We start from the raw sequence: 12,375 nt of genomic DNA, 5'->3' as shown, positions 1-12,375 counted from the left end.
TCAGGTCAAGATCTCATGGGTCCTGGGATAGAGCCCAGGTCTGGCTTCCAGCTCAGCCAGGGGTCTTCTTGAAGATTCTCTCCCCTGCCTCTTCCCTCACTTGTGCAGGGGGTGTTCTTTCTCTCAAATTAATAAATCTTTAAAAAGAAAAGTAAAGAAAAGGGGGTTTTGTGTGTTTATAAAGCCTTTTTAAAAGAATAACCTCATTGGGTTGTTACAAGTTATGAATACTATATAAACTTTAAAAGCTTCAGTAATAATGTTGGTTTTGACCTGTAATTAAAATTCCTAACCCCTTTCCCAAGAGCTGACAAGATGGTGGAAGTGGAGCAGCAGAAGCGCACATTCTGCAAGTTCACCTACAGCAGCGCAGTCCTTGACCAGCTGCTGGACAGTCCTAGGAGGTTGATGCAGCTGTACAGCACCCAGCAGCAGAAGAAGCGAAACTGGAGTTTGTGGGGGGAAGCCACACTCACTGTTGGAGCCCCTGTGCAAGACCAAAAAGGAAGCCTCACCCCCCACGGCATAATCCCGAGGTGTTCCTCTGGGTCATGATCATCATCCCCAAGATGGTGGGCAATGTGGGGGGCATCTAAAATGGCAAGACCTTCAACCAGATGGAAATCAAGCCCGAGATGATTGGCCACTACCTGGGCAAGTTCTTCACCACCTACAAGCTTGGGAAGCACTGCAAGCCTGGCATCAGGGCACCTACTCCTCCTGCTTCATCTCTCTCATGTAGCCTGTTTGGCCAATAAAGGCACACAGACTTCTCTTAAAAAAAAAAAAAACTGATTACAAAATAAGTAAAACAGTAACATCAAATAAACCAAAAGGAGAAGGGAGCTTTGCCTTTATTCTTTGAGCTGCCAAAATATCTAGAAATACTTAAACCATGTGGCTACCCAGAAAGGTTTAGGAACAGAAGTAGTACTTTTTTATTTGGGGAAATACTAAAACACTGAAATCATGAATAGAAACAAAAGAAGTGCCACCTGCACTGTATTAGTTTGAAATTTACAAGTACCCATCCCCCAGTAGATCACTAAACTATAACTTCACATAACAAAATTTATCAAGCTCTTCTGATATTACTTTATGAATTGTCACATCAGCCTCCAAGGACACATGAGGCATTTCCAAATTTTTGCATTAGTTATATTTCAAGAGCTGTTCACCTGCTGGTTGATGGGCATATGCACTTTGCAAATTATGTGTAACTGGAAATCAACTTACCCATGGGATTTCCAGAATTAACTCCTAAAAAGTCAATATTAAATAGAACTATGTTAGGGTAAGCTACGATATGGCATAGTAACAAATAAAACACAAAACATCTCTTTGACTAAGAAAAGGAATGGCTTCTTTCTTACTCACAAAGTCAGTTATGCAACTTCATGTGGGGGCTTTCTTCCAGGTGGTGCCTCAGGGATCCAGAACCCTTCCATTTCATGATTTTGTCATCTTGAGCATGGGCCCTCTGATGTTAATGTAAAAGGGATAGAGACTGTGTGAATGATAATGCATGGACTTTTATGGCCAGGCCTGGAAGTGTATCTCCATTGCCCACTATCACTGGGCAGTACCTAATCACATGGCTACAAGCTAACTCCAAGGAAAGGTAAGATATGCGCACCCAGGAGGAAGATATACTTGATGTCTAGATAGTGTCTAGCTAGCTAGTTTCTACCACAAGAAACCTTGTAGTATGGTTTTGTGCAAACATTTATTATCCTGAACTAGGCCTATACAAAGATCTGTAATGTTAATCTTTGCTTCTGTAATTTCAGCATAACATGACTTCTTTAAACAAGCACTAAAATGCGATTTTGTTCAAATAGGTAAGTACTGAACAACTGTGAGTATGAGGTCATGTTCCCTGACGATATGTAGAATGTGACTGTTCTATCTTGCCTGAAGATGCTGAATCATATACTTTAACTCAGTGGAGTAGACATGAGACTGATATTGTTTTATGAAAGCTAGGAGTTCAAAAGTTCTAATGACTAAATAGAAAGTCACCTCCCAACCCCACCTTGAAAGTAACGCAAAGGAGAGCTTGAGGACAGACCAAGACTTCTCAAAAATTAATTTTGCACTTGTCCAACATACAGAATGATCCAGACATAATGTTCTAAATCAGCATTGTCCTATAGAAGTAAACAGTGAGCCACATGTGTATTATTCTAGTGGCAGGGCATCTGAGTGGCTCAGTTGGTTAAGTATCTGCCTTAGGCTTGGGTCATGATCTTGTACTCCTCTGTCTGCTGCTCCCCCGCTTCTGTGCTCTCTCTTTTAAACATAGACAAATAAATAAAAATAAAGATTTTATTTATTTATTTGACAGAGAAAGGGAGCACAGACTGGGGGAGAGACAGAGGGAGAGAGAGAAGCAGGTTTCCCACTGAGCAGGAAGCCCAATGCAGGGCGAGATCCCAGGACCCTGAAGTCATGACCTGAGCTGAAGGCAGAAGGTTAACCAACTGCGTCACCTCTGTGCCTCAGGGGAGCATTTTTTAAAAAGATTTTATTTTTAATTATGTGGGGCTCAAACTCACAACCCCAAGACCAAGAGTCTCATGCTCTACCAGAGCCAGCCAGGCATCCCTCAAGGGAGAATTTTTTACTGTCCTGGCCTCCATTCTCATTTGGCTATTTTTTAAATGTGTACTAATTTTTAAATTTTATTTTCAACTGAAAATATGAGTCAGAAGTTAAAATTCAAACTTGCAGAAACAAGAAAAACACTGAGGAAAATAACCTGAAATCATAAAGAAATTTGTGATGGATATGGTGGTGGTCTCTTAAGCTCCCCAGCTCAGCAAGCAAAGGGGTACCAAACAGGGTGGTTAATCATCATTAGGGTTTTCCAGAGAAATAGAACCAATGGAATGGATATCTATACACACACACACACACACACACACACACACACACACACACACACACACAAAAAAAGATTAAACGAAGGGCGCCGGGTGGCTCAGTAGGTTAAAGCCTCTGCCTTCCCCTCAGGGCGTGATCCCCCGGGGCCCTGAGATCCCCCCCCCCCCACCCCCCCGCCCTGCATCGGGCTTTCTGCTCAGCAGGGAGCCTGCTTCCCTTCCTCTCTCTCTGCCTGCCTCTCTGCCTAGCTGTGATCTCTATCAAATAAATAAATAAAAATCTTAAAAAAAAACTTGAATGAAAAGTCCCAAGATGGGCAGTTGGCAAGCTGGAGATCCAAAAGAGCCAATGGTGTAGTTCCAGTTCAAGTGTGTAAGTTAGAGATCCAGGAGACCCAGTAGGGTTAAATTTCAGTCCCCAAACCAGCAAGCTCTGAACTCAGAAGCCAATAATTCAGTTCAAGTCCAAAAGTTGAAAAAAAAAAAACCGCATCCCAGTTCAGAGCAGTCAGGCAAGAGGGGCAGCCTTTATGTTCTATTCAAGTCATCAACTAATTGGATGAGGGCTACCCACAATCTGCTCTACTCAGTCCACCAATTCAAATGTTAAATCTCATCCAAAAATAACCTCACAGACATACCCAGAATAATGTTCGACCAAATATCTGGGCACTTGTGGCTCAGTCAAGCTGAAACATAAAACTTACTATCACATAATCCAAAAAGCAGAGGATGAACTTGAATACTTATTTAATATCTAGATTTTTATTGTTGTGCAAATGAAAAGCATTTCATTCATCACCCATCCTAGTGTTTTTTGAGATCCAAAACCCCACAGAAAAAACAAAAGCTTTGATAAATAAGTAAAAAGCTTGTAAAACCATCATTTGTACAGTGTCACTTAAAAACAAATTTTTCAGAGAAAAAAAGGGCATATAAGTGAACTCCTGTAAAGCATACTCCTTTCTTAATACACATCCAAATGAGTAAAGAGGAAAATGTCATTTTTTATTAACAAAATTGTCACTTATTTTGACATTTTTTTTAAAAAGCCCAATTCATATTACAAGCTCCAAATTAGACCCGTAAAAGATGTTTCACATCAAAATTTTAAAAGGATGTCAGGAGCTAACAACAAATCCCTATTTTCTTGGCACAGTTAACTATTTCAGGTAACAAGTAAAAGAAATTCAGAAAGACCCTATAAATATCCCTCCAGTTGAAAGGGATGTGTGCTGAAAGCATAAGCAGGGTACAAGAAGGATAAGAAATTCTTTTTTTTTTTTTTAAAGATTTTATTTAATTATTTGAGAGAGAGAGAGCATGAGAGGAGAGAGGTCAGTGGGAGAAGCAGACTCCCTGCTGAGCAGGGAGCCCGATGTGGGACTTGATCCTGGGACTCCAAAATCATGACCTGAGCTGAAGGCAGTTGCCTAACCAACTGAGCCACCCAGGCGCCCCAGGATAAGAAATTCTTTCAGAACATATTTGATAAGGGCAGTTCTAGAAATTTCATATAGGAAATGGCACTCTACTTGGAAAAAGATGGGGGATTTGTTTGAAATTATGTTTGTAGAAGATGCACAGTTTTTATTTAGATCACACGTTCATTAGAGTGTCCAGAGAGTTTATGAGGATAAAGGTGTCTCCTGAGACATCTTTTGGCACCTCTGCTGTCATCTGTTTACAGATCTCAAAGGAGGCAGGCCAGAAAGATGAACCCTTTGAGCAAGGACTCTCTTAAATTTTTTAATGAAAATTTTGAAACAAACACAAAAGCCTATGAATTCATGTATACAAGCTTCATGTATTCATCATTTAGCTTCCAACTCTTACCAGCTTTTTGTAATCTTATTACCTCTTTCCCCCACTCACACTGTTTTTTTTGGGAGGGCTAGCTATTAAAGTAAATCCTAAATATCATGTAATCTCACCCATAAATAACTCCAGTGATAGTAACAGATAAAGACATAACTACAATGGCATCATCACATTTAATAAATTTAACCCTTTAACACATATTCCTTAACACTTTCTAATACTTAGACTGTATAATTTTTCTCAGTTGTTGCAAAAAAAAAAACCCTTTTACAGTTGAACAAGATTCAAAAAGATCCACATTCAATTGATATTTATTTATCTTGTAAGTCCTTATAAGTGTAAAATAGCTCCCTTTCCCTCCTCCTCTTTTAGAAAACGCAGGGTAAAGAATTCTTTCCCTTTATTCATCAATTCTCAGGGGCGCCTGGGTGGCTCAGTGGGTTGAGGCCTCTGCCTTTGGCTCCAGTCGTGGTCTCGGGGTCCTGGGATTGGGCCCTGCATTGGGCTCTCTGCTCCATGGGGAGCGTACTTCCGCCATTCCCTCTCTCTGCCTGCCTCTCTGCCTACTTGTGATCGCTGTCAAAAAAAAAAAAAAAAAAAAAAAATACACTTCACAGAACTCAGTATTGGTAAGGATGTGGAGAGAGAAGTACTCTTTTTTTTTTTTTTTTAAGATTTTATTTGATAGACAGAGATCACAAGTAGGCAGAGAAGCTCCCTGCTGAGCAGAGAGCCCGATGAGGGGCTCGATCCCAGGACCCTGGGATCATGATCTGAGCCGAAGGCAGGTCAGGGGTTTTAACCCACTGAGCCACCCAGGCGCCCCTGCCTATGTTTTTTAAATTATTATTATTTTTTTAAGTAATCGCTAACCCCAACATGGGACTGAATCTCATGACCTCAAGATCCAGAGTTGCATGCTCTACCTACTACGCCAGCCAGGTGCCCTTTGGCTATTTTTTTTAAAATATTAGCAGCATCATTACAAAGTGAAAAATATCTTAACTGGATGAGAGACAGTGATTCAGTGAATTGTTTGGATAAAATTACATAATGTACTGATTTACTCAATTATTTATTCATTTACTGTGTTTAAATAGATGGTATCTGAGAAGACATATTTATTTTTAAATTGAAGACATTTTTAACTATATATGAAACGTTTGGGAACTTGAAGTCAAACAGAAAAAATGTATAGCTGTAGCTATACAGAAACCTACTACAATAAAAACTTCAGGAGTAGTAGGTGTAAATGCAGGTGCTGTGCATTTGTTACACAAATATACCCAGCCTGAATGACATTCTCCAGGAATACTTCTCACCATAAGTAAGAATACACATATATCATTTGAGTACCTTTATTTGGATTTTTAAATTTTTTTTTTAAAATTTTTAAAGATTTGAGGGGCGCCTGGGTGGCTCAGTTGGTTAAAGCCTCTGCCTTCCGCTCAGGTCATGATCTCAGGGTCCTGGTATCGAGCCCCGCATCAGGCTTTCTGCTCAGCAGGGAGCCTGCTTCCTCCTCTCTCTCTGCCTGCTTTTCTGCCTACTTGTGATCTCTGTCTGTAAAATGAATAAATAAAATCTTAAAAAAAAAAAAAAGAGGGGCGCCTGGGTGGCTCAGTGGGTTAAGGCCTCTGCCTTTGGCTCAGGTCATGATCCCAGGGTCCTGGGAACGAGCCCCGCGTCGGGCTCTCTGCTCAGCTGAGAGTCTGCTTCCTCCTCTCTCTCTCTGCCTGCTTCTCTGCCTGCTTGTGATCTCTGTCAAATAAATAAATAAAATCTTTAAAAAAAAAAAAAGATTTATTTGAGAAAGAGAGTGCTCTTGCATGTGAGTGGGGAGAGGAAGAGGGAAAGTCTCAAAAAGACTTCCCACTGAATACAGAGCCCATCATGGGGCTCAATCCCATGACCCCAAGATCAGGACCTGAGCCAACCCAAAACCAAGAGTTGGACGCTCACGGACTGAGCCACCCAAGTGCCTCTAATTGGATTTTTAAATGACAGATTATTTGTGTTTGCACATGTGCACCATATATATGCATATGTATGTATATATAAACAAAACAAAAAAACAGTAGTTACCTGTGTTGAAGACCTGAAACATTAAGTTGTTTCACCAAAGGGGTAAACATATGATTCCATGACATGAATTAATAAAATAGTATATTTATCTGAAGAAATTATCTGGAATTGAGATACATAAAGATGTAAGATAGATTCAAAGATACTGAGGCAAGGCTGATATCTAGGGGCACCTGGGTGGCTCAGATGGTTAAGCGTCTGCCTTTGGCTTAGGTCATGATCTCAGGGTCCTGGGATCAAGGCCCACATCAGGCTCCCCACTCACCAAGAAGCCTGCTCCCCCTCTCTCCCTGCCTGCCTGTGCCTACTTGTAATCTCTCTCTGTCAAATAAATAAAATCTTAAAAAAGAAAGTTTATTTATTTTTTTTTAAAGATTTTTTTTTTTTAATTTATTTGACAGATCACAAGTAGGCAGAGAGAGACAGGAGGAGGCAGGCTCCCTGCTGAGCAGAGAGCCCGATGCGGGACTCGATCCCAGCACCCTGAGATCGTGACCTGAGCCGAAGGCAGAGGCTTTAACCACTGAGCCACCCAGGTGCCCCAAGAAAGTTTATTTTTAAAAAGACTGATACCTAACACGTTTAAGCTGAAAACAAAGAGAAAAGACAGAATCAGATAGGCGTACTTAAAGAGATACTGGTTGGAGTGCCTGGGTGGCTCAGACCCTTGGGCTAGGGTCATGATCTCAGGGTCCTGGGATCCAGCCCCAGGCCCAGCTCTCTGCTCAGCAGGAAGCCTGCTTCTCCCTCTCCCACTCCCCTTCTTGTGTTCCCTCTCTCACTCTCTGTCAAATAAATAAATCTTAAAAAAAAGGAAAAAAAAAGATATTGGTTAAGAATGTAACTCCATCAGGGCAGAGATTTTGTTTTTTGTTTGTTTGTTTTTAATACTGCATCGCTAAACCTAGATGATAGCCTGTTACACAGTAAATGGCTAATAAATATTTGTTGAAAAAAATCTGTTGAATTATATTGATTTCTATTTCTACTAATATGGAAAGATAGTCACCTAGGCTAACCATCCCACTGAAAACATTCAAAATGGCTGGGTAAAATATAAAAAGAAAATCTTTAAAGCATTTATGAAAGCACAGGAAAACTATTGTCAAATGAGACGTAGAAGATGAGTTCTTCCAGGGACAAATACCAAATACCAAAGTACTAAAAGAACTATCTGAGAAATGAACCAAAGGAAAATAAATGAGATCCAGAAAAATATCCCACAGGAGAAATAAGCATTTTATGCATGATAAAGTTGATGGTGTGGATTGTTGGATCAGAAGAGGAAGAAGCCACAGGCATAGCACTTTCCATTTTAACTTAAAAATCAGGTGGCTTATATACCACAAAAAATGTATACATATGTTCGTTGAAACACGTGAACAAGTATATTGGTAGTAGCAGTGTTCATACTGGGGCTTCAAACTTGGTGGGAACCACACAAATGCCCATTAACAAGAGAATGGATACATAAATTGTGGAATATGCACACAGTGGAGTAATACACAGCAAAAAAACATAGTTACAAACCGCAAAATTAATGAACCTCACAAACCTAATGTCGAACAAATATAAAAGAACCCATTTATATAAAACACAAAACAAGCAATAACAATTATCCTGATTCCTAACAAAATGCCATGTTCATAGATTGGAAGACTCAACGGGGTCAATCCCAAATTAATCTGTAGATTCAAAGCAATTCAAATAAAAATCCCAACTTCTTTTGTGTGTGTTCCAAGGCTGACTTTCAAACTTATACCAAAATGAAGATAGGCAAGAATAGTCAGGAGAGTCAAGTAAAGCAAGGTGGGAGAAACCTCTTCTACCTGATATTAAGACTTAATATGAAGCTAAGGTATTAAGACAGTGGTATCAACTCAGGCATAGAACAGACCAGTAAAACATAGAGCTTAGAAAGAGAACCATGAATATATGGATACCAGATAGAAGAAAATGATGGTACTGCAGAATAATGTGGAAGGCACAAACTTCTCAATAATTAAAGTTGGGCAATCAGACATTCATCTGGAAAAAAGAAATGAAACTTAACCCCCAATTTGCACCATAACACAAAAACCAGTTCCAGGAAAATAATAAAGTTATTTATGGAAAGTAAGATAATAAAGTTCCTCAAAGATAAAATAGGAGACTATCTTTTTGATCTTGAAATGGGGAGAGGCATTTTATATAAGATGCATGAAGTATTAACCATAAAAATGTATGGATCAACTGAACATTATAATCAAGAAATCTTCTTAATCAAAAAATACCATTTAAAAAGTGAAAAACCAAGCAACTAAGTAAAAGACTTGCAGTGCATACATTCAACAGACTCATTTCCGGAATACAGAACTCTTAAAATCAAGAAGACAGTTCCCAGAGGATACCTAAAGGGTTTTTTTTTTTTTTTAAATGGAAAACAATAGTCATCTAGAAAACACACATACAAAAATACAAAACTTATGACCTAGCATTTACACTCTTATATTGTCTATCCATGCATATGTTTGCCAAAAGACATGACTGTTCTATAACAGAATTATTTTTAAGACCCTAAAATTGAAAACAATCTCAATATCCCCATACTGGTGATTGGTATCTACAGTGAAATACAAAAATGACTCAGAAACATGTGAGCAAAAGAAATTAAAATACAAAATACATTATGATTTGTTATGTAGAGTAGAAAATAGGACATGAAAAAATAAACTATGGTTAGGATGCATGAATCACTTTCAAAATCATGAAGGAAATCAGGTAAGTTGTCCAGATAGTGTTGTTAGAAAATAAACTGAGATATGCTAACATTGTGAAATTTGAGCAAATATTGATTTGGATCTGGGCAGCACTAAACTGTTAGGAGCTAGGGGAGAGGCTCTTATATTCAAAGATACTGTACTTAAAACAAGGAAATCATTTGATTGGATATAGTTGAAGGAGTTCTCTTATCTGTGAAAGCCAAGTTGGCAGGCTGTGATTGGTTGTCCCCAGATTTTTCAGTCAGAGGACTTTACTCTGGTTTAGGTTTTGGTTTGCTTAAGTAGGCTGCCACCAATTAGACTTTCCTTGTTTTATTTAAAAATTATCTCTGAGGGTGGAAAAGGGAGGGTGAAATCATTGGAAGGGGTTTTTGGGTCCTGGCAATGTTCAGGCATCACCCTTCACCTGGTGATTCCACAGGTGTTAGCATTCTGACAATTCATGGAGTTGTATATAGTAATGTGTATACTTGTTTTTTTCAAAATAAAATAGCAATCTATTTATCTATGTATGAGTTAGTTACCTAGGAATACATTTAGTGAATGATGTATAAGACCTTTATGGGAAAGGCATTAAATGAAACCCGAATAATGGAGATATTCATGTTCATAGTTTGGGTCACTCCTGACCCACTCCTCTATCCCCAAATCTGTTCCTTCTCATTTCAGCTAATGGCAATTCATTTCTAGTTGTTCAAGTAAAATCTTTGCTCATTCTGACTTCTCACACCACATAGTCCACTAGCATATCCCTTGGGAGCAATCTTCTAAATATATCCAAAACCTGATCACTTCTACCACTTAACCATCTTGGCTTAAGTCACTATATTTTGCCTAATTATTGCAGATAATCTCTTGCTTTTTCGTTCCTGCTCTTGGTCTCGTTTCCTTTTCTCAACACAGCAGTCAGAGCAACTGTTTAATTATACTATCACTTCACCGATCTGTCCAAAACCTCTAATGACTCTCTACAGATAAAAGCTAAGGGACTTGGGGCACCTGGGTGGCTCAGTGGGTTAAAGCCTCTGCCTTTGGCTCGGGTAGTGATCCCAGGGTCCTGGGATCAACCCCCACATCGGGCTCTCTGCTTGGCAGGGAGCCTGCTTCCTCCCCTCTCTGCCTGCCTCTCTGCCTACTTGTGATCTCTGTCAAATAAATAAAATCTTAAAAAAAAAAAAAAAGCTAAGGGACTTAAAATAGCCTGCAATGCCCGATATAAGCTGGACTGCCAATTACCTCTCTGAAATACTTTAATGCTTTTCTCCCTGGTTACTCAGCTTCAGCCACAATGGCTTCTGGCTGCATCTCAGTTCATTGTTTCAAACAAGCATAGCTGGATGTGCTGGAAGAGGAAACTAAAGTTGCAAAGACAAGAAATTGAATCACAAAAGCCACGTTAAGGACCCGTCATAGTTTCTTCATAACATTGCCTATAATGCACAAGGCTCTATTCTAGGTATTTGAAATAGAGCAATAGGTTAAAAATAATTTAAAAATCTTGCTCTCATGGAGCTTCCATTCAAGTGGAAATTAGACAATAAACCAAGTATGGGAACTATACAGTAGCATGGTAAATGTTATGAAAATAAGCCAAGTGGACAGTGAAGGCAATTACGAAATCAAATAGAGTACTCAGATGACAATAGGAAGTGGTTGTAGGTATTTGAGTATTATTTTTGGGAAAAGACCATGCTAGGAAGCATAAAGAAAAGTGTAAGGAACTTTCAGATTCCTCAGGTTCATTCTTATCAAGTTGTAGTCTTCCCCCATTGACTTACTAGCAGGAAGATCCAACCATATAAATAGTAAGCATGTCTTCTGGGCCAGTGGAACAGAATAGAGAGCTTAGAAAGAGAACCATGAATATATGGATACCAGATAGAAAAAAATGATGGTACTGCAGAATAATGTGCAAGGCACAAACTTTTCAATAATTAAAGTTGGGCAATCAGACATTCATCTGGAAAAAAGAAATGAGACTTAACCCCCAATTTGCACCATAACACAAAAACCAATTCCAGGAAAATAATAGTTATTTATGGAAAATAAAATAATAAAGTTCCTCAAAGATAAAATAGGAGACTACCTTCTTGATCTTGAAATGGGGAGAGGCATTTTAATGGCATTACCTCAAGAAGGGAAACTGGGTTAAAAAAAAAAAAAAGGGAAACTGGGTGACTTTCACTCAAAGATTTCAAGGTTTGTTTTTTTAAATTCACATTAAGTAACTGAACCCTTAAACATTTAATGACTTCTTTTGACAGCATTGGCTCATATTACACCATATAATCATTAGTAGCTTTACTTTTAAATTTGTAGTTTATAAACTCAATTTATTACTTTGCTTAGCCTAGTTACTAGAGTATACATGTATAATCATCAGAGTTCTAGACCTAGTGCATGGATGAGCCCTAGTATGGAGGTACAACTCATTTAAGATCAGTCTTCCAATTTGTGTGGTTGTGTAAACCTTGGAATTTTAGAGTAAGAAAGATGTTTCCTAAATAGTTCCTTAGATGTCTCCAAACTTAATTTCAGTCCTTAGTCTCTAGCCCTATCCATCTTCAGGTTCTACATTTTCCACAAACGCTGATCCGTAACATCTAATAGGAAGACCCCTCTATCTGAAAAAGATACAGAAAAACCCTGGGAAATGGTCATTACTTCTACATTCTAGCATTCCTTGTATTTCTGTAAGGAACCAATTCAATTACATGGTTCTCTGAAAACAAATTCCATTTAATTTCACTTCTAAGTTCAAAGCATTAGTTGGAAGCCCGAAAAAAAAAAAAAAAAAAAAAAAAGAAAAGAAAAAACCCAAC

General features: G+C 38.7%; 1 pseudogene; it reads left to right on the top strand.

Moving 5' to 3' along the window:
* The first annotated feature begins 315 nt into the window (after positions 1–315).
* On the top strand, positions 316–758 carry LOC111139738 (annotated as a pseudogene).
* Positions 759–12,375: the final 11,617 nt, after the last annotated feature.

The sequence above is a fragment of the Enhydra lutris genome, unplaced genomic scaffold (genome assembly GCF_002288905.1).
Source record: "Enhydra lutris kenyoni isolate GAN:26980312 unplaced genomic scaffold, ASM228890v2 scaffoldscaffold4, whole genome shotgun sequence".
NCBI lineage: Eukaryota > Metazoa > Chordata > Mammalia > Carnivora > Mustelidae > Enhydra > Enhydra lutris.
Note: the sequence above shows the minus strand (reverse complement) of the source record. Positions and strands in the feature narration are given on the sequence as shown.